We start from the raw sequence: 22,090 nt of genomic DNA on the forward strand, positions 1-22,090 counted from the left end.
ATTTATATAAGGAATACAAACAGAGAGGGGTTTAGCAGCAGAATGCAGCTTAGCTCCCTTGGTCATTACTGTGTGTGAGCAGCACTACACCTGTTTACTGAAAGTGCAGTAAAATGAACTATTCTCTGCCATAATACATCTGTTAGAATTTAAAATCCAGACACCCGAATTGTTTTTTTGAACGAATGTGAAATACAACACATAGTGGGTCCAACACCAGGCTGGAGGTTGAGTTCCTGAGTGGTTGCTGTATCTGCCGTGCTATGGATACCTGCACTCCCAGAGCCAGTGTGGACACCCGCTCAGCAGGACAGACAGACAGACACACACCTCCCTGCTGCCCTGTGTGTGCCGCTCCGTTCAGCCACTGACAAAGCTGTCCTACAGGCAGTTGTTCTGCTAAGAACAAGTGAGATGGAGGCTCAAAGACAACACTCGAGCCAATTCAATATACTAGCTAAAAATATATTTGTGGGAAATACAATTTAATCAGTTTGGGCAGCAACCCAAGTGACGCGACCTTCAGAGGCTGCAAGGATGGAAAAGCAAGATATCAAACCATGAAACGCAGGAGAAGAGCTGCCCAACTTCTGGCCTTTCCCTACTATGGACTTGCTAATGAGAAATCCTTGACATTGAAACAGAAACTTCATCTGCCATGCTACCTTAAGAATGTATGTTTTCCATTTTCTCCTATCTAATTCATGTATACAATATACGATCCATTGTACTTTCGGCCCAACACAGGAACCACTTTCTCATTATGTCTGCTTACAAACTATCATTTCTACCCCCTTTCATAGTACAGTGGTACAGAGCCAGAAGTCACATCTTTAAATCAACAGATTTAAATCTAAATATATTTTATGAGTGAGCTCACCTGAATCTATTCTAACTACCATCCCGAATCTTTCTTCTGGATGACTTACTGCTACAAGTAAACATACCTTGTAGAGAATTGTAATGGAGATGTTCAGATTGGTATTAAAAAAAGGAGTGAAATTGTACGTGTATAAATGAGAAAAAACAGTAAAAGAAAGGACAGAAGAATGGCTTTTATTGATAGCAAAGGACACTTTTTGCAGCAATAAAACTCGCTGTTTGTGTCAAGACCAAGATGCCTCCACCCTGATAACACCGCAGTGTTTGAGCATCAGCCTTCATTTAAGACTTAGGGAGATTGACATAAGTCAGATTCTAAAGCAAAGGCGTAGCGTAGAACTTCTGACTCCCAAAGGACATAAAATATCCATCTGTAAAGCAGTTTGTTGTCACCAAAAGGAAACGGCAGCATGATAAGTAGTGACGGTTACCGTTAGTTCTGTCCCCCATGGTGCACATAAGAGACACCGGCTACACAACCTCGACACACAAAAACATGCTGGTGCTTCTGAGCACAGGAGTGTGAGGGAAAGACTGAATGAAATGTATGAGAGAAGGAGTGTGAATCTGTAAAATTAATTTGAGACTTTAAAAGTAAACAATACATTTCTTTTCTGTAAAGTCCCACACTGAGTTTTATTATATGAACAATAATTAGCCTGACACCATATTGATATAATGCAACGGGATCACATGAGGGCTCTATCCTGTGTCATGAACAGATTGAAAATTACAGTAGCAAAGACTAATGAACTCCAGACTAACAGCCCTAAAGACTTTTCCTAAAAACACTCAGACAATTATTTATGCAACACTAATCCTCAGTGCTGATTCCTTGTTTTTCCTAAATATCTAACACTTCAAAACAGAACTGAACATGGGAAAATCCTCTAAATCCAAAATTTCTAAGTCAGAAGAGCCAAAATAAACATTTAACCTGACTATCAAAACAAAAGATTGCCCAAGGAAAGACAGAATAGCTCTGGAAACGCTGTGGCCAGACACTCAGTGATATTCACACCGGAACTTTTACCTCAACACCAGGGATCACCAGTGTTCCCCATGCAAACTGCGCAGATTAGAAAAACTGGTCCATCAGCTTCCACCTGCAGAGAAAAATGCTTCCAACTTTGCTTGCAACCCAAATTAAAGTCTGTCTTCAGACTTCTCAAACCCAAGACATCAAAATTACAGAGAATTCATTCATTAGCATTTCTCTGCACCAAGCAGCCTGCCTGTCCAACCTGCGCCTCAGCAGAAATCTCTCATAAGACTCTTTTCTACATACCTATAGCATTTGATGCTCAATAAAAGAACTGGAAAAAAGATGTGTAAATAAATAGTGCTGCAATATATAAAATGCAAAGAAAAAAATAATGCAGTTTGATTTTTTTTTTCCCTTTCAGTAATACATCAGTAATTCCCCAACCACAAGCTGTTCTCACACCAAAACTGTGGCAGGCAGGACAAAAGGGACAAAACAGGCTTGGCCACAACTCAGGTAACTTGCCAATGAATCTCTTCCCTAACTGAAAGCATGTTTGCTTTTACCAACTTGTAAGAAATGTTCAAAGAGGGGAAAAAAAGAGACCAAAGTGTACATGTGTACATGAACATCATACGCCTTTTGCTTGATTCCAAAAAGCCTGGCAAGAAAAGGCACTGCAGAGAGCTGCGCGAGATAATTAAAACCATTTGTGAAAACAAAGAGATGGTCTATTTTTATTTCAGCCATTTCCTTCTCATGGTACAATCCACTGCAAAGACGACAACAATTCATATATGCAAACCACTAAGCTAAAACTGGTTCACTGCTGTAATCTTAGAAATAGAGCAACACTTTAAATGGCTGGTTCTGAAATACCACTGTTGGAAAACAAGATATATTAAACCTGGCATGCTAACTCTCAGTATAGAGAACCAAACCGGTATTAGGAAGACAAAGAAGACAGTGAAACCGGCATTGCTGTAACTACAACAAACTTAAACAGGTTTTTAAAACGCTGGATTTACTGGTATTAACTGGACATTAAGTGAATTAACTCCTGCATTTTACAAACCACTGCTTTTAGAAATTCATTTTGGTCTTTGAATCTCTTTTAAAAAACCCTTTTATAATAATATAGTTCCAACACTATACTGCATTGATTCACAACCACGTTTCATCTTAATACTCCCATGATGAGGCTTCAGGAGAATTTTCCAGCGGTAGCGAACAAGCTGAACAACATTAAAATCTGTGGATAGGAAGGCAAGAAGAACCTCTCTACTCGCTAAGCAAGACAAATTGCTTTTTGTTCAAGAAACCAGATATTCTATGGCTGAAAGTACCCAGGTTTTATCATGGGCTGACAATACACTCGCAAAGTTTGTCTTTAGGGGTTTGTGCTCTTCTATCAGTCTCATGATGGGCAAAATGATTCTCCTAGGCCCTGTCTTCTGGAAGCTTGCCTTACAGGGCAGGATTTTTAAATTACTGGTGGTTGCCTTTTCCTCATGGAGTAACAAACCCCTCAAAGTATGAGTACAGAACATTTTTACTTTATTTATCTGTCGAGGGTTTTGATTGCGGGTGACAATAAACTCTGGCAGATGTATTGTTAACCTCCCTCTTCGATCCTCCTTCCCCTTTCGGTCCCTTCCTCTCCCCGCTTCCCACTCAGCACAGGCGATCAGGAGGGAAAGAAGGACAGAGAAAAGACAGTTGGAAAAATTAAAAATGTTTTACTAATGCTACTAATAAGAATAGAGAAAATAATACAAAATACACAAAACCAATCTGGAAAGTCCCAGCAACTGCAGAGGTGGCACCCATAGTCCTGGACTGGACTCTGCAGCCAACCGGAGCTGGATTCAGTCTGTCACTGGGCCTCAGTTCACAGGGACAACTCGCAAGGTCCTCTCCTAATGTCAGCCATAAGGAAAAAGGGACAAGATCCTCATGATCTCCCACTTTTATATGAAGTATTCACATGAATGGGATGTTATACACAGTTGGTCAGTTTCTTGGTCGCTGGTTTCTCGTCCCTCTGGTGAGATGTCCATCCATGTTTATCAATAACTTCCCATTCCATTGCTATGTTTATCAAAACATGGATCTGGTTCTCCAAGAAGATGCAGCTGATATGAAGCTTTAGCTGACAGGCAAATTCACTAAAAGAATAACTTGTTTTTTAACAAAACCAGGACATTATCAAAGAAAACTAATCAAATTTAGTCCCAAATCTGTCTCCATAGTAGGCACCTGTATTGGATTTACACTGTGAGAAGAGACCAGGGGCTGTGTCCATATTGGACAGAGCTGGCTCCAGGACGGACCCAGCGCTGGCCACAGCTCAGCCCATCAGCAATGCTGGTAGTGTCTGTGATAACATATTTAACAAAAGGTAAAAAATGCTGTGTAACAGCTGTGTCAGAAATTGTGAGAGAGTTTTCCTGCCCCTCCTGCAGAGAACGGAGCAGTGTGGTGGGCGGCCAGGGCTGAGCCATCACACTGCTCTGCTCTGACCGTCACGTTTCGGTTCCAGCCCATTTGTTTCAGGATGGTTTAAAGGAAATTCAGCTCCCAACACCCAAATTAAACTCACGATCTGAAACCTGCCAGCTGACAGTATTATGATCCAAGTGTTGCTACCCCAAAGAGGTTCCAGAACTGGGGGTGACTGACTACATAGTGAACCAGCTTCTCAGAATGAGTCATATTCTTCTTTCACAGGGAAACATCCTTTTAGCACCTCCAAGTACCCAAGTTCCTCTGACCTTATGGAGTTCCTGTTATTAGGACTGTTAGACTGTTATTACAGATCTCTCAGAAAATGCATCAAGTTCTAGTAGTTAGAACTCTCACAAATTGTAGAAATTAATTACAGCTTTCCTCCTTCATTCTTCCACTTCCTTGCACTGTGAACCATGTCCTCTACGGAGCTCCGTGGAAATGCAGGTTAAAAAATAACCTGTGTTGTAACTTCAGGGAGAGCCTTCCTCAGAAAGGAGAGACAAAGTATATAGATATGTATTGAAAAAGCCCTAACAGGCAAAAAGCCCTTTCATATTCCACTTTGAAAAAACAACACCTTTATATTTCCAGGTTTCTAAAAAGAAAGCACCTAGAAAGTATCCATAACATTTGCCACTGGTAATCTTGGAAGAGAATTTTCTCAAGGGAAAAGCAGATAGCGTGGCCAGACAGTTCGAGCAGTCACTGTTAAATGGCGCACTAACCTCACCAAGTGTCCAAAAGCATTTGTGCTTTGAATTGCAGCTCTTCCAGAAACACAATATTCTACAGCATGCAGCCTTGCTTTAGTTTACCTAAGATTGCATACTAACTGTAGAAATACACGCTTTTGTTTTGCAATTCAGAGATTCCATTTCTCAAGGCTTCTCAAATTTTATCACAAATGACGACAAAGAAGCATTGAGGAGAAGCCCAAGATAGTTACAAAACACAGAGTCACCAAAAGCAGCAATATTTTTTGTTCTGTCTGCCATATCGAATCTCATTCAGCCCCACAGCTACGTTTACACTCCAGCTGGCTCTGAGGCTAAGAAGTTCCTACAAAGCAAAAATCCCAGTCTTGAGAATCTCAGTCAAATATTAATATTGGTGCTGGCAACAGGTTATTTTGGACCTTGTCATGAAAGCATGAAAAAAAATCTGAAGAACTCTACCCAAAAACTCTTCCTGCCTGTTGCTATGGGAAGGGGAAGGAAAGAATTTATCAGGAGGTGTCTGGTTATCACAGTTTTAGCTATGTGACACAGTAGTGAGAAGAGATGGTCACACAAATCCACAAGCCATAAGCTACTTATTCATGCTATTCAATTAATTCTTAATTAGGGCAAGGAAAAAATCTTAATGTGATCACTCAGAGCAAAAAATATTTTCCCTTTGAGCAATTTTCTTACTTGCAATCTATTAACTGATGATTGCCTGGAAGAGATACTTCAAATAATCTCCTTTTTACCCATCTTTTTGCAGTTTTAACAGAAGTTAGTAGAAAGAGTCAGGTAAAACACAAATTAACATGGCTCTTTTTCATTATGGCATATTTTAGAATGGCAACAGCCTTTTTCCAGCTATGACAGTCTTTGAATTCACTGTACCTTGCTATCCTTTATCTGGATCAGCACACAGTGCAATGTGATAGAAATGGAGCCAGGAAGCAAGACAGATCTGTAGACCCAAAACCAGCATTGTACGCGTTTCTGGAGTTTTATTTTGGAACAGCTCTCCCCTGATCCCACAGCCCCACACCAGTCAGACCGCAGCTTCCAGTTTAGTTTCATCTAAAAGCAATTCAGCTTCTTTGATCTGAGCTCATTTCACGAGCCAAATCAGAGCGCAGTCTGTGAGAACAATCGGGGGATTCATTCCCAAAGCACAGCCCCTGTCCAAACAAAAACACCAATGCAGATGTTCCCCATTCCTTCACCCGTTCCTCTCTCATATGCATTCTGACCACACGGAAATCTCCATAGGTCTAAATTATGGCCACTGACTCAAGTTCATTCTTTTGTACAACTTCTGTTCTCTCTCTCTTTAATCCTGTAAATGTGGATACAGGTATCTTCATGCAAGAGTATTCTCAGTCACTTTGTTGCAAGACTTCTACCTTTCACTCTGTTCTGACAGTTTCAGGGGAGATTCTTTCACCCAACGTTTTCCTTTATAAATACCTAAAAAGGAAACCCCAAAGTCTCCCACTCTCCATCACTGGGATAGGTCTGTTTTGTTGATCAATGCTGTAGGTAAAAAAAGAAAGCTCTGTCATAAAGCACAAAGTATATGTGTTTTCAAACAGGGTAGCAGATTGTGTTTCTGAGGTCTAAGAAACAAGCTGGACAATATAACTACTTGTTTCATATGGAAGGAAGACCAGTAACTGAGTACCACCATCTGTGTAAATCCAAATGTTTCTTTTTACAAGGAGGATAAATTTCAAGAAGTATTATTCTACAGAGATGCTGAAAAATTGAAGTTTCTTTTCCCATTCACTACATGCAGTAGAGAAAACCATTCATCAAAACTAACATTTCTGACAGATCTCTGAAATCATGTTTCAGCTCAGTGAAGCCCATACTGTGCCATGTAAAAGTGAAAAGGTCACGGAACTCCTTTGAGTGACTCTTTGCATTCCCAAGTACTGAAAAAACCCAAACAAACACCGTCTCCTCATAGACAAGATGATGAAATATGGCCCAGACGGAGGGCTATGGGGTGGGCTGAAAACCCAGCTCGAAGTGCTGTGATCAGCGGGATGCAGCCCAGCGAGAGGCCAATCATTAGGGCTGCATCCCAGGGGTACATACTTGGCCAACACTGTTGAACTTCTTCATTTATGACCTGGACAACGAGACCAAGCTCACTTTCAGTAAATATGCTGATCAAAAAGTTCCACAAAGGGAAATGCAAAGTTCTGCACCTGGGGAGGAATAAACACACACACCAGTAAAGGCTGGGGGCTGCTGGACAGAAAACAACTTCCAGAAAACACGGGTCCCGTTGAACACAAACTAGCAATGCTTGCTTGCAGTCAAAAACAGTCTCCAACACCCTTGGCTGCCCTGGGAAAAGCTTCACTAGCAGGATGAGGAAGGTGGTTCTTCCCCTCCACTCAGCACCACTGAGACCACATCTGGTGTGCTAGCGGGTCTAGTTCTGTGCTCCCCAAATCAAGAGTGACACCAGCAATGGGCCATGGAGATGAAGTGTTTGGAACATGACACATGGGGAAAGGCTGAGAGAGCTAGAATTGTTAAGCCGGGAAGAGAGAATGCTCAGAAGGATCTTCTAAGTGTGTATAAATACCAAAGGGGATATAAAGGGTTAAAAAATACAAAGCCAGACTCTCCCCAGCAGTGCCCAGTGATGGGACAACAGGCAGTGGGGCACAAATACAGGAAATTCCACTTAAAAACAGGGGATTTAGTTATTTATTTTACAGTGAGGTGGCTGAACAGTTTGCCAAAGGAGCTTACGTTGCCACCCTCAGAGATTCTCCAAACCCCACCCAAGATGTACTGACCGCTCTAACTGGCCTTGCTTTACGCAGATGGGTTTGAACCAGACAATGTCCAGAAGTCCATTCTAACCTCAATTATTCTGTGCTTCAACTTCCCTAAAACAAACTTAATAATTCCTGCTATACATGTCCTGTTCTTTCTGCTTGTTCTCTCTAGGTCTCTCTCTTGGAGCAGATTCTTCTTCTAAAGAGACAGCTAGCAAGTTGGTTATTTAGTTTGTGTTTTATTTATTGGTTTGGTTTTGGTTTGTTTTTTTCTGCCCAAACTGAGGTTCCCTTTCAGTGCTCAGTGACTGACTACAGCTTAAGTTTTACTAATTTGAACAGAAAGGGACAGACTGCATAAGCCAGCACGCACCTCCTCCAGGTTCAGTAATCTTCATCTTGAGTATCATCTACTTTGATTTCTTCAGCCTTTCCCAAGTCCTATATTAAAATTAAATGCACAAGCCTACACAAGGTTATTTTTTCTCACTTTTAAAAACTACTTCCGTTTACCTTATTGCTGTTCTCTATTATAAAGAACAAAGCAATACAGCTTGAGTCAATCTTCTACAAAATGTCCAAGTCTATAAATACCAAGTAATGATAATTGGGTAACGTGAAACTTAAAAACGTGCAAAAATTAAGGCCAAGTTCAACTGTCCCAACAGAAAAAAATGCTATTGTACACTTCTTATACACACTGCTTTCTGAGTTTATTTTCATTTTCTTTTGCCCTGATAAGAAACCTCATAAACATTCACATATCACTGCCTTGGAACCTGCGGTATCCCTTCATTATTTACATAATGTCAGAGATGGGGAAATCATTGAATATGGTGGTTGACACTTTGTTCACTCAAAAGACATTTTATTTTGCTATTGGCAGGTGTTCGACTGCTCATACCTTTAAGAATTTCCTTCATTTTACCTCATATGGTGATAACTTCCCAGAACAAATCTGGAAGGTTATCTATACGTTGCTCTGTATCTCTCCCACACATCTATAAAGCTTCTGTCCCAACCTCTGCAGTACTTTCAACCAAACTAATTACTCTTGTTTTACATTAAAAATACCCCATGTGTGACAAATTTGGGCTGGAGTGTCACTTAAAGGATGTTGATCCTCTTAACAGTTTCTAAAGGTGTCTCCTTTGTATAGATACTTGTAGGTATCTCTATAAATTGATCCAAACCTCAGTGGGAAAGAATAGCAATGGAGTTTCACTTATACTAAAACCAAACACAATAGATGCTGCCAAAAATCCCAGTGATATAAACAGATAACATCAGTATGCTGTGCTACTACTTTAGCCTTATGATTTAAACGTACGCACTAACTTTCAATCATTTCACACTTCCCAGTGCACACATTTAACTCCCCTATCTCATTATTAGAGAAATACTCACATAGCATCCCAGTTCAGATTACAGTTTCATGTCATTTTCCAATCTAAAAGGCAGAAATCACTAACCTTCACAAGCAACTTTCAGCAAGTGCAGAACTTAAGTTGATGCTCATGGCAAAAGAGAGAAAAGACTGTATCAGTAAACATGTTGGAGAACCACTTGAGCTTTAACTAATTTGACTGGTTATTTTGCAATTTGGCATCAGAAGGAAACTAATGTTTTTGTATTACACCTATTTTTAAATGTATTTCAAAGGCACTGCTTTTGCAGCAATGAGAAACAATATCTGGATTATAAACTCCCCCAGTAATACAAAATAAAAGGTCACCACCTGCTATTTCACCATCCACCTTGCAGCTTTTAAACAAGTCACTTTCAAAGCAGTTATATATTCAGCTATTAACAGCGGACAGCAGCTACAGATGATTTCATAATCTCTTTTTTACAGCTCAACGCTTGCTTCAGCGTATTTCCCCATTCCATTCCCAGTGCTACGTTTCATTACCAATGGTTCACACACACCCTTATTCAAACAAACCTACATGAAGTTTTTAAGTCTATGGGGAACGGAAAAGAAACAGAAAGCTTGACCATTAAATTACGCTATTACCTGTATACATTACCAAGAGTGACAACTTCACCCACTATTATGGTTGTTTTAAAGAAGCCTTTTGGAAGGCCGTTGTTTAGTAGCAGTCCATAAACCCAGAACCAAAACCAGATCCTGTCACCTGGAAGACTCAAATCTTCAAAAAGATATATTTTTCAAAAGCATAATAAAGCTGGCATCTACATTAACCTAAACCAGATTCTTTAGTATGTTCTGTACAGATCTGCAGAGCACACAATACACTTTGTGTTAAGTGTTCAGGTGCACTCGTGAAGGTTCAGACCTGTACAAAGGTACTTCGCTCTGGGTTATCTCAATGAAGAAAGCCCCAGATACGCCTTCATTTGTCTGCTCCCAAGAACACAGATTTAAAAGGCCATGGAAGTAGCAGGAAAAATTTGTCCGCAAATGGTATCGCCTGACAAAAACTATCTTGCTAACAGATTGTCACCATAGGTACCTGAGCAATAAACCAAACCAAAACAGGCTGCACAGATCTGCAATTCAGCCTGGCAAGGCTCATCAAAGAAATGATGAATCATTCGCTACCATCAGTGATCACCACAGACCTGACATTTGCTGATTATTTAAAATCTCTTGACAAAGAAAGTTCTTTGTCATTTGCTGTTTGAAGTTGCTTTAGCAAATGTGATGGCATACGAGATGGTTCCTCTGGAGTAGCTTTGGTTCAGCTGTAAGAACAGGAAGTACTGCAGCCAATGCACTGAAATTCTTACAGTTAACTAGTCACCAAGGTATGAATACACATGCACTGCCCCATAAAGAAAATAAATTGCTGCTCTGAGTACCCTTAAACATCACAAATAAAACTGGACATCTCAGATTTACCAAAAAAAAGGAAACAATTTTCCTGTGTGCTAAATTCAATGACAGCCAGAAATAAAGGTTGCATCTTTCCAACCTAAATTATGCATTACTAAAGTCAAGCACACAAATCCAAAAGATGTAACAGAAATAAAAATTAGAAAAAAAACCAACATTGAGGTATCTGAAAGTCTACTATGGTTCACTGTCTTTTTTTAAACTGCAAACTGCTGCAAGCAAAATCTTGATTTCCAGAGGAATCACCTTCATGCTTTCTAACTCCAACAGAAGCCCATCACTTGCTTCCTCGGAATCTTTTGCAAGTGACCAGATGGCAACACAAAAGCATAGCCAGGAGCGAACAACACAATCGGCCCAACCATGTAAAATGTGACACTTGCTACATTCCAGCTCATGCCTCTCTGAAAAATAAACCAGAAACTACAGGAAATAGATGGCTTAAAACTGCATCACTATTTCAATATTCCAGCAATTCCATTTAACTTGGTTTTCATAGGGCTGCCCTAAAACCCTTTTGTCCTTTATCAGAAGATAAAGTAGAATTCACTTCTGAAATCTTGAGTTACCAAAGACTGCCAGCTCTAGTGCTAAAATCCTTGAATGAAAGTTCCAGTCTTTACATCCTAGCTCTTCTGTGTGAAGAACTGACAATTTCACATTTAAAACCAGAACATCACTATCTGTTAACAACAAACACTAACTGCATCCTTCCATTTCAAGGGGATCTCCATACTGCAGGGATACAACTTAAAGCCCACAGGTCTGTGAAGAAGCTGAGAACTGTTTCCTAAGCTAAAACTTGACAGTGAGTCAGAGGTAACTGTACAATAGGAGTGACAGCAACTCGGCTGTTGCAGCTATCGGGGAGTGCACATGGTGGGTTCTGCTCGGACAGCTTTGCTGATGCTGAACAAGTGGTCCCACCTGCCTCTTCCCACTCCCCCAGTCACACAGCTCCTCCTGCTCTTTGTGCCCATCCTAGTGCTAATTTCACACTCAATGACCTGTTCAAATTCAGTAAATCTTCAGGTGAAATGAACAAACAAAACCTAAGGCCCCTGATAACTGCAAAACATTTTTTTAAAATAAAATAGACATACTTTGCACGCCTTGGCGAAGTATTCTGTACATGGAGTGTAATTCAGTGTCAACACACACCACCCTTCACAGCTTACCTGTCCATGCATTATTTGGCAAACCAAAAAGGTACCTACATACTGGAGCAAAAGTATAGGCCCACAGGGTTATGATGCTGTGTAATGACCCTCCTAATCAGCATTCTTCCAGATGCAAATCCCAGGTCTAAGTCATGTGAGGAGTTCTGACAATTGTTCCACATTCTGTTCAGATGCTTTTACTTAGTTTGTAATGCACCAGAACCTGTGTTCGATTATAAGTCATGAAAGCAGAAATATAAAACACAAAGTACAGAGTATACTACTTTAAAAATAGGAAGTGAAGTTCCAAAAAGCAAAGAAATCGCAGCAGTGGCACAGGCTTTCTCTCATAATAGATCCTTTCCCTATCATTACTGTCTGCAAAGACCCTCCCCGCATAACTCCCACATCATCCACCCTTAACCGCGAATTTCATTTTGCTGCTATCTTCTCCACTCCAATGTGCAGTTCACTGGGAAGTTCACAGCTTCTAAGTGAACACACATCAGCCTGAAAGCATTTTCATTTCTACTGTCAGCATCAGAACAGTACTATTTTGTTCAGACATTCACATCCCAGATGAAAGCAAGACTTTTCTTAAATGTTATATTTTGCTTTAATAGCTCAAATTGTCACTAATGCCATAAAAGTCTTGTAGTTCTGAGGCCCTGATAAGTGCTGGAAAGGAAATAAAATAGGATACCACACCTCACAGGACTACGTTTAAAACGTTTAAACCATTGAGAATACTTAAATTAACCACCAGCAATGTCAACAGGTTTCCACACTGAGCAAATCCACTTGCTCAAATCAGATTTCAGAAGAGGGGTTAAATACACTGATTCAATGGGTGCACAAAAAGAAGAGCAATGAGAACACAGTTGCCTTGTGATAGCTTATTCATTGGTCCAAACTAGATCTGGTTCAGGACAATGTTTAACAAAGGTAGCACTGCTCTGCAAACGGATCATTCAAATATATAGCACATGCCACATCTGCAAAAGACAAGATATTCTAGCATCTTACTGGTAAATTCAATTCAACAAGCACAAAATACAGTATGCCAGTTATCAAGTATTGCCCACTGGTTATAAGTTTTCCTCTGTATGTTTAGGTCACAAACACTTTTAAATGGACTTAGAAATGTTACACATGGCCAGTATTTGGCAAGCAACACAATGTAAAAAATCCCTGAAAAGACAAGTGAGCGGTATGTGGTTTGGATAGCTATAGAAACTTTCTAAATGTAGAGTGAGGTGGTCAGAGTGTTTTCCTAAACCTTCAGCATTTCCCTCCTCTTTGCTGTTATTATTATATACATGATTCCCCTTCAAGCAGCTACAATAAGAAGCTGCGTTGAAGACTGCATCATTGATGACAACACATGCATTGGATGAATTGCACACATTTAAGAAGAGAAGCAGTCTTGCTATCCTTAAACAAAAACCAAGTCAGTGTCGCACTTACTTTTCATCTTCTAAGCTCCTGTACTTTCTTTTTTCTCACTTCCTTTATAGAGGGAAGTGCCCTTCATGTGCAGGACCACCCCAAAAGCTCTTAATTTGAATAAGAAAGCGTGTTCAGGTAAAATGTAGTGAAAATACGCAGCTCATCACTCTCACAGAAAGAAGCAAGCAAGTCTGGTTAAAGATCAGATTCAACACATTATCGCCTTATGAGCATTTTTATATATTAATTGCCACATTTTTAACTAGTCTCTGAAATAATATTTACAGCAGTAGGAAATACACACATAGACCTAAGGCACACACACACTTGTAGAGGCAAGTCCTATGAAGATAAATCAATCAGAATGATCCAAAAGTGAATTAATTCAGGCTCTGACCATGCCAAAGTAAAAAAAAAACTTTAAAGTTGAGGAATCCTTATAACGAATGAACTCGCTCCATGTAGTTGATTGCAAATAAATGGAGTTCATGGCAGAGTAAAACTTAAGCTGTCAGAAAAGTATTAATGCAGAATTTGGAACAACAGGTCTTAATCCATTCAAAGGTTTATGAAAGCAGCAGTGAAGAAATAAAAACTTGGATATCTGACCACTCCAACTGTCAAGCAAGAGTAATGATTATTAATATACGATTAAAAGACAGCTAGCTCTGAGGATGGGATACTGGATGGGATAGATAGTGATGCATGTTAAAAATTACAGAACCACAGAATGTCAGGGATTGGAAGGGACCTCAAAAGCTCATCCAGTGCAATCCCTCCACTGGAGCAGGACCACCCAGCTGAGGTTACACAGGAAGGTGTCCAGGCGGGTTTGAATGTCTGCAGAGAAGGAGACTCCACAACCTCCCTGGGCAGTCTGGGCCAGTGTTCTGTTACCCTTACTGAGAAGAAGTTTCTTCTCAAATTTAAGTGGAATCTTTGGTGTTCCAGTTTGAACCCATTATCCCTCATTACTCACCCTGTAAACATTAATGAGGTCACCCCTCAGTCTCCTCCAAGCTCCAGAGCCCCAGCTCCCTCAGCCTTTCCTCACACGGGAGATGCTCCACTCCCTTCAGCACCTTTGTTGCCCTGCGCTGGACTCTCTCCAGAGTAGAGAGGCAGGAGAACCTCTCTCGACCTACTAACCACCCCCCTTCTAATCCACCCCAGGTACCATTGGCCTTCCTGGCCACAAGGGCCCAGTGCTGGCTCATGGTCACCCTGCTGTCCCCAGGAACCCCAGGTCTCTTTCCCCTACACTGCTCTCTAATAGGTCATTCCCCAACTTACACTGGAACCTGGGGTTGTTCCTGCCCAGATTCAAGATTCTACACTTGCCCTTGTTCTATTTCATTAAATTTTTCCCTGCCCAGCTCTCCAGCCTGTCCAGGTCTCTGGATGGCAGCACAGCTTCCAGTGTCAGCCACTCCTCCCAGCCTGGTGTCAGCAGCAAACTTGCTGATAGTAAATTCATTCTTTGAGTTGCTTCAGCATCTAGTCTTCCTCAGGTTTTTTCACAGTACTGGACAAGGCAAATGCTAGAAAGTGCAGTAACCACTTACACGTGATTCACACAGGCAAAAATTCCATCAGGATCATGTGAAACTGAAGGAATCAAAGAGCCCGTTTTATTTTTAAGTAATGAACATAGGCCCACTAACAAACTTTATATTATTGAAGGGTATTTCACTGCCAGTGGCTTCCCATTGGATGAATTAATGAATAAATCAGAACGTGTCGAGCTAATACAAAGAAAAGAAGTATGTGTAAAGGCTACCCTTGACAAAAAGCTAGACATATATATAGAACAGAAAACACCATAAAGATTTTATAGAGGCAGACAGCAACACACTCTTCTTCAAAGCACCAGCTTCCCTATCATGACCTACTCAATAAAACCTGAGATCCACACATTGCAGGTAAAAGGTACATCACCAAACTTTCATTTCTTGATCAGAAACAGGGTTCCCTACAACAAAACTTGAACAATCTATCCGAAAAGAATAGGCCTTTTCTTGCTCAACAACTATATCATTTGAGCCTAAGCTCCGAAATTGAAAATCGATGATCTAAATGCAAACAGGTAAGTAGTTCTGTTCATGACTGAAACAATGGGCCTCTCCTACCAGCAGTTTAGAATAGCTCAGGCAGGTGGGTGGAAGGCAGGCATTATCAGTTTCTAAATGAAAGGACTGTAATAAAACTTTTCTTAAAGAAAGAACAGCATAGGAACATACTGCCAAGTTTTAGAAAAATTATTTGAATAACCAGTGTAACAAGATCTAGTATCATGTTTCCTCAGAGGGGGGAAAAAAAACAACCAGCCCTTGATGTTTTACCAGGAAGTTTGTTCTGTGCCCCAGTATAGTAAAAGTAGAAATTCCAGGCATAACTTAAGAGCTGGTCATATGAAACAGGGCCTTGATTTCTTTAAAATGCTCTTTCCCAGTTTGTTACAATACTTCCATTTCTATTAAGTGTAATTTGCAATTCTTATCTAGGAAAAGATCAATGGTTCAACTGCAGCAACTTTGCAATACAGTAAAACCTGAATGTCAGTCACTTACAGAAAACACTCAAGTCCTTATTGCTTTATTCTTCAGATGAGAGAGAAGAAAAACCACCTTTCCCTCTCCAAAATGTGGACTCAGCCTTAGCTCAGGTAACAGTCAAACCAAGCCCAAGAAGGATTGCCTAAAACCTTGAAAAAATACTCAATTTATGAGACAGTAAAAAGAAAATCTCTACAAAAACAGAATACTCCCAAGCTAGACTATAATCATGGCTTGTCTACTTCATCTTCTGAGGCGAGTGCACACTTCAAAGTGCTTCTACAGCCAGGCAGAGCTCGGCTGCAGTGAGCAACGGAGGCAAATACCCTCCTCTAGGTTATGCACACGTATTCTCTCTCCTGAGGTGTGAGGACACAAAGGAGTTCCTTCAATTACATATAAATACAACAGCCTGACAAAAATTAGACCATTACACAAATGTTAACTGGACAGCCTAACAGAAAGGCTTAAACATAAGCAGCATCAGTAATTGCACTCCCAGAAGGTTCACCATTACCATTTGCAAGGTGTTTTTCTTCTGCTCTAACCCTATCAATTCTTTATCTTGATTTTAAGCAGAAATCTAATTGGTTTTGCTGCAACATGAAAAGCACTTCACAATGGTCCAACACTTTTACCACTTTGTCTAGACAGCTTAAATTTACAAAAGATGTTTATTTAGCTGCTATCATCAGATGATACTGATAATGCTGTGAGAAGTGACTTATCTATTGCATGTGCTGTAAAATAAAGGGAAAAATAATTTATTTTGTAAATCTCTCATGAAACGTATTTTTCAAGCAGTCCTAAGGCAAACTTTCTTGGAAAAAAATTAGTAATTTAAACTGTAGAAGAGAAACATCGTGCTACTTTACTATCTGTCTTCCTATTCTTTTATTTATTCTGTAGTTAACCAAACCATTCTGAAACTTTGAAACAAACAAACAAGACAACTTCATATTTCAGGTCTGTTTTAGCACAGAAGAAACAGAACTTTATGAAGGAAGAGAAAATTGTGGGAAGACAACAGGTGATGCTCCTTAACTAATAAATTGATATAAATAATCTTCTCTAAATCTCTCTCAAACCCCAAAATAACTGTTTAATCTGTAAGAAGCTTTCAAAGCTAGCACTCAGAAGTCTCAGTTATTTTCCACTGCAACATCACCTTTCACATGTACTATATTAGTTGTTTTAAAGGCAAGAAAATTCACTTTGGATCAGAATGCTACATATTATTCCGATGATCACTCAGAGGTGAACACATTCAGTGCAGCAACTAAAACTGTCAGCCAAACCACAACTAAGAATGCACACTAGACCAAGTTCAGATTGAAATGGCTGTAGCAAAGAGCAATGTAACTGTAATTAAATTAGAGCTGCTTTGGACTTTCGCTGCAAGAAAAGAGTAAATAATTTAAATGTGCTTTTTCAAACAAGATTTCTTTAAAGCATTCAGATCCTCAGAATTGAAGACAGCTTGCAGTTCATGTTTGATTTGTGAACATCTATGCTTTTTCAGGTAAATAAAAGCAAGCAATAGCTGGATCTACTCCGATTCTCTTGAAAGAGACTGTCTCCTTGTAAATATCAGTCTGGATTTCTCTCCTTTTCTCCTTGAAAAGGATGAGTGGCAGAGTAGCAGAGACCAAACAAAACAATGAGAAAGTCACTAAAGCAAGCAATAATATATTTGGAAAAGTAGGCCTAAAACACCCTGGTTTCTCATCTTTTCAATTCTAATTAAGCTATAAAGACAGGTTTTGCTGGGGATATTTTCTGAACTGTCAAGTGTAAAGGATGCTATACAAATGACAACAGATAAGCCAAATGCCACACCGTCCTTCTCTCTGTATCACACACAGATCTGAAGTTCTTTTGCCAATTAACATGACAAATTAGAGCTATTCAAACAAGCTGAATTCTTGGCTGTCATAACCGATTAGATGAATGCACCCTCCAAAACTCTCTTCTGCTTTTATCTGGATACTATTGCCACACAAGGTCAAAGACAAACCTAACTGGAAGCAGGAGGGTTAACAGCTAAAACTTGTCCGTGTTTCCAAAATAAAGTGGTGGCACCAGCTGCCATTCTGCCGTGTTTACAAGAGGGAGCACAGCTGAGTATAAACCTCCAGCTAGAGCCGTGCTTTATCGCTAGGAAACAGGACTCCCCGGCACGGCTGTCCCCTGACAAGCCGAAGGCAGCGAACCCTCAGCTGGCCCTGGAAGGAGCCCCCGGGCGGGGGGGACGCGGGGTGCCGTGCCACGGAACGCCTGTCGGAAAGCAAAGCGAATCCCCGAGGGCCCAAGAGGAAGGAGGTTTAGAGGCTAATCCCGGCGACCAGGAGCCTGGAAAGGATGGCAGGGGCTGCCCGGGGAGGGGAAGCCAGAACCGCTGGGGACAGCCGGAGCGAGCGATGCGGAGCTGAGGACAACGGGCCCCCCAGCCCGGGCTCCGGGCAGGCGTCCCCTCCAGGTGGAGAGGGGAAAGGGCTCGGCAGCACTGGTCGGCGCAGCCGGAGAAGGGGCGGCGGGGCCGGGCAGCCTCGCAGGGAAGCGCCGGGTTCCCGGGACCGCCGCCCCGTCCCCGGGGAAGGAGCGATGCTGCCGGCCCAGCCCGGCCGCTGGCCCAAGGGCTGCCCCGCCCGGGCGAGCAGCGCGGCGAGGAGGGCTCCCCCAGCGAGGGCGAGAACCCCTCCCGAAGCCAGGCCTACGCCCGCCGGGGTCCCCGCGCCCCCGTCGCTGTGGCACAGCCGCCCGGAGCTGAGAGCGGCGAGGCCGCCGTGCCGCGCCGCCTCGCAGGGTCCCGTTCCCACCGCTCCCGCTGCCTCCGCCTCCCCCTTTCCGCCCCGCCCGCGGCGCGGACCCCCCGCTCCTCTCACCGGGCACGGCGGCGAGGCGGCTGCTCCGTCCCTCGGCCAAGATGGCAGCCGGTCCCGGCCCAACCTGAGGCAGCGACTTTACAAAGTCGGGCGGGATCTGCGCATGCGCCGAGTCACTCGGAGCCCTCAGGCTCGGTGACTACAAGTCCCGGCGTGCCCCGCGCCAGCTCCGCGCATGCTCAGAGCGGCCTGAGGGACCTCTGCTGACCGGGGGTTTTCGCCTCCGTTCGGGTCGTGGGTCAGTTTTGTGTCCCCGGGCTTTGGCGTTCGGCTCTCGGGAACGCTTCGCAATGGTACTCGGTTCCTAGGCCGCTGCTGGTGCGGCTGCCCTGAGTAGCAGGGAGGCGCTTGGGCCTGCTTGTCCCCTCAGCACTCACACCAACCCTCCGGGCCAGGTCCCTGGAAAGAACTACAGAATCGCTTTGGTTGGAAAAGAGCTTGAAGATCATCGAGTACAACTGTTAACACTGTGAAGTCCACCTCTAAATCATGTCCTTAAGAACCTCATCTACACCAGGATGAGTCCAGCATGTGCATGGTCCTTAAGATGCTGAAGGGAGTGGAGCATCTCCCGTGTGAGGAAAGGCTGAGGGAGCTGCGGCTCTGGAGCTGGAGAAGAGGAGACTGAGGGGGGACTCATTCATGGGGATCAATATGGAAAGGCCGAGTGTCAGGAGGATGGAGCCAGGTTCTTCTCAGTGACAACCAGTGACAGGACAAGGGGCAATGGGTTCAAACTGGAACACAGGAGGTTCCACTTAAATATGAGAAGAAACTTCTTCCTGGTGAGGGTGGCAGAGCCTGGCCCAGGCTGCCCAGGGAGGTTGTGGAGTCTCCTTCTCTGCAGACATTCAAACCCGCCTGGACACCTTCCTGTGGAACCTCAGCTGGGTGTTCCTGCTCCAGCGGGGGGGATTGGACTGGATGAGCTTTCCAGGTCCCTTCCAATCCCTGACATTCTGGGATTCTGTGATGTCCATCTAAACATATAAAATGGGTGAAAGAACCTCATCAAGACCCACTTTGGACTCCCAGCTGAATGGATCCTGATGTGATGAGTGGGTGAGGATGGGGAGGGCAGCATCACACCTTCACAACACTCCAACCTCCCTCCTCCAGGACCCGTCTGCTTCCTGCCCTCCGGAAGAAGGTTGGTGGCATCTTCCTGCACCCAAGGCATCTCTTAGCACCCTCCTCATGGATACAAACAATATACAAGCTATGTGTATATATACACACACGCATGGAGTATGTATATGTGTGTTTGTATATGTATATGTACACTACAATACAGATAACTGATCAGCAAAGCAACCCTGCGGGCTGAGCTAATGCTTCTCTGAAATTACAAGAATACCTGTAACGAACCTCTGGCCATCCGTGGTGCTGGGTTATCACAGTAACACTAATAACTTCAAATTTTGAATAGGACAAAGCGACATACTGTGTAATCTATTTCTACCAGTCAAGCAACTGGGACATCACTGGTAGCAGTGCGGGCTTTGTGACACACAGGCAAGGTTTTGCAGTTCTGATGTAACCACTGCAGATACTTAAGCTATAACGTTTATATAAAATCTTTCTTGTTTCAATGTTATTTTTTCTTAATCAAAATGCACTGTTGCATAAGCGAATACATAGAGATCACAATGCACCTCCTCTTTTGACAGTGAAGAATGAGAGTTCAGTTTCCATGCACTGAAATCAGAGAAAAGACTCCTTAATTCTCAAAGAGTAGGAGAACATCCTGATTAATTTTTCAGGAAAATCACATATTTCATAAGTGCAAAGTTTAGCATTTTCATACAACTGGTAGGGATGTGAAAATCCGTCTTGTCTTCCCTACTTCACACATGAATGAGAAAGATCCCACAGGTATGATGAAGTGAGCAATTTGTATTGACGAGGCCTATGCAACAACTCAGATTCTTTTCCCTTAACAGAACAAAATCTGGGTTTCAATGCAAATTAGCCATCTGCAGTTATGATTGACCAAGGTACATATGGCAGTGTGGCCATTTACAGGCTCTGTTTTTGTCTGGTTTTTGTATTTCCAGGGTAAAGGTTGCTAAAGCAGACACAAACTAATAACATTGTGTCTCTTTTCAAGGACACCACATAAGTTGTCCTATGAGTTATCTCTGTTTTCCTCCTTTTGTAACTGGCATGTTGGTAAAGTGATTGTTGTTCAGCCCCAGCAACCCTAATCTCTTTATTTTTCAGCTTCTGATGCCTCAAATCAAGTTCCACTGGTGCTATCTGCTCTGTAAAATTCATGAGAAAAAGAATGCATTCCAGGTGCATAGAGCAATCTTCACATTCCCACTCTTTCAGAGATCATTTTCCCTGTTAAAAATCACAGCCTATCAGTGAGGTGGAACAAATAATGAATTAACGCCAGAACAATGTGGCAAACACAGATGAATACAACTGAGTGACAGATGAGCTGCTACCTTTCTTTTGTTTGCTTATCTGGGGAGAGGAGGAGACTACTTGATTATTTTCTTTCTCTCTACACTTTCTATGACACAAAATACTCAGGTGGGATGCAATTTTCTTGCTATTCCCTCTCATAGCTTTCTTTTGACTAGTAAGAACCCCAACAGATTAAGAAAGTTTGCTACAATGGTTCAGGATGATCTTATACAAAGGCTTTTTAGAAAAACTGTGTATACTTTATAACTTTTCCGATTTCCTGGGTTTGATGTGATTGAGTAGAGCTTCTGGAAGTAAATTTCTGAGATATAGTATTTAATAATATTACTAATATTTTTTCCATTCTTTGTCAGTCCAATCCAGATTTCAAGGTCACTAGGACAGAGATTGTTTCTTGTGGCAAAATATGTATAGTGTTTATTCTCGGATGGGCTATTGTAAGTAGCAATATTCAAATCACTAACGCACTGTTAACTGTGTTGTTACAGCCAGAACTATTAATAGCACTCTGAGTTAGTGCTGTTGGTGCTGGGAGTTGACTGGGAAACCACTGAGGATAAGGGGGTGTGTGACAGCATTGTATAAATCACTTCCATGTTTGAATCTTTCATGTAGTAATAAAAAAATCCTGCAGGATCATTAAAATATTGCAATTCTATTAGATTTCTGAGCTGAAGTCTCTCTCTCTGATACCTCAAAGGTGTAGCGTCCCTTGGCTAGAGGGCTGGGACTAGACTGTGTAGCAGAAGCACTGCACACCCTTATTATTCTGCTGTCCTTGGAGTATGAGGGTTCTCCTGAACCAGCCCCTGCCTTCCGTCACTCCCTTTTCCACTCTCAACCAACAGATCCC

At 42.1% G+C, this 22,090-nt stretch overlaps 1 protein-coding gene across 1 annotated transcript in view; it reads right to left on the minus strand.

Annotated features, from left to right (window-relative positions):
- The window catches only part of ITCH (itchy E3 ubiquitin protein ligase), a 60,866-nt gene extending 41,979 nt beyond the window's left edge, over positions 1 to 18,887 (minus strand). Inside the window, exon 1 of the mRNA XM_065849751.2 lies at positions 18,802 to 18,887. The gene's annotated coding sequence lies outside the window, so the exon portion shown is untranslated. The remainder of the gene's footprint in view (positions 1 to 18,801) is intronic.
- Positions 18,888 to 22,090: the final 3,203 nt, after the last annotated feature.

Source organism: Patagioenas fasciata, chromosome 16 (assembly GCF_037038585.1).
Source record: "Patagioenas fasciata isolate bPatFas1 chromosome 16, bPatFas1.hap1, whole genome shotgun sequence".
NCBI lineage: Eukaryota > Metazoa > Chordata > Aves > Columbiformes > Columbidae > Patagioenas > Patagioenas fasciata.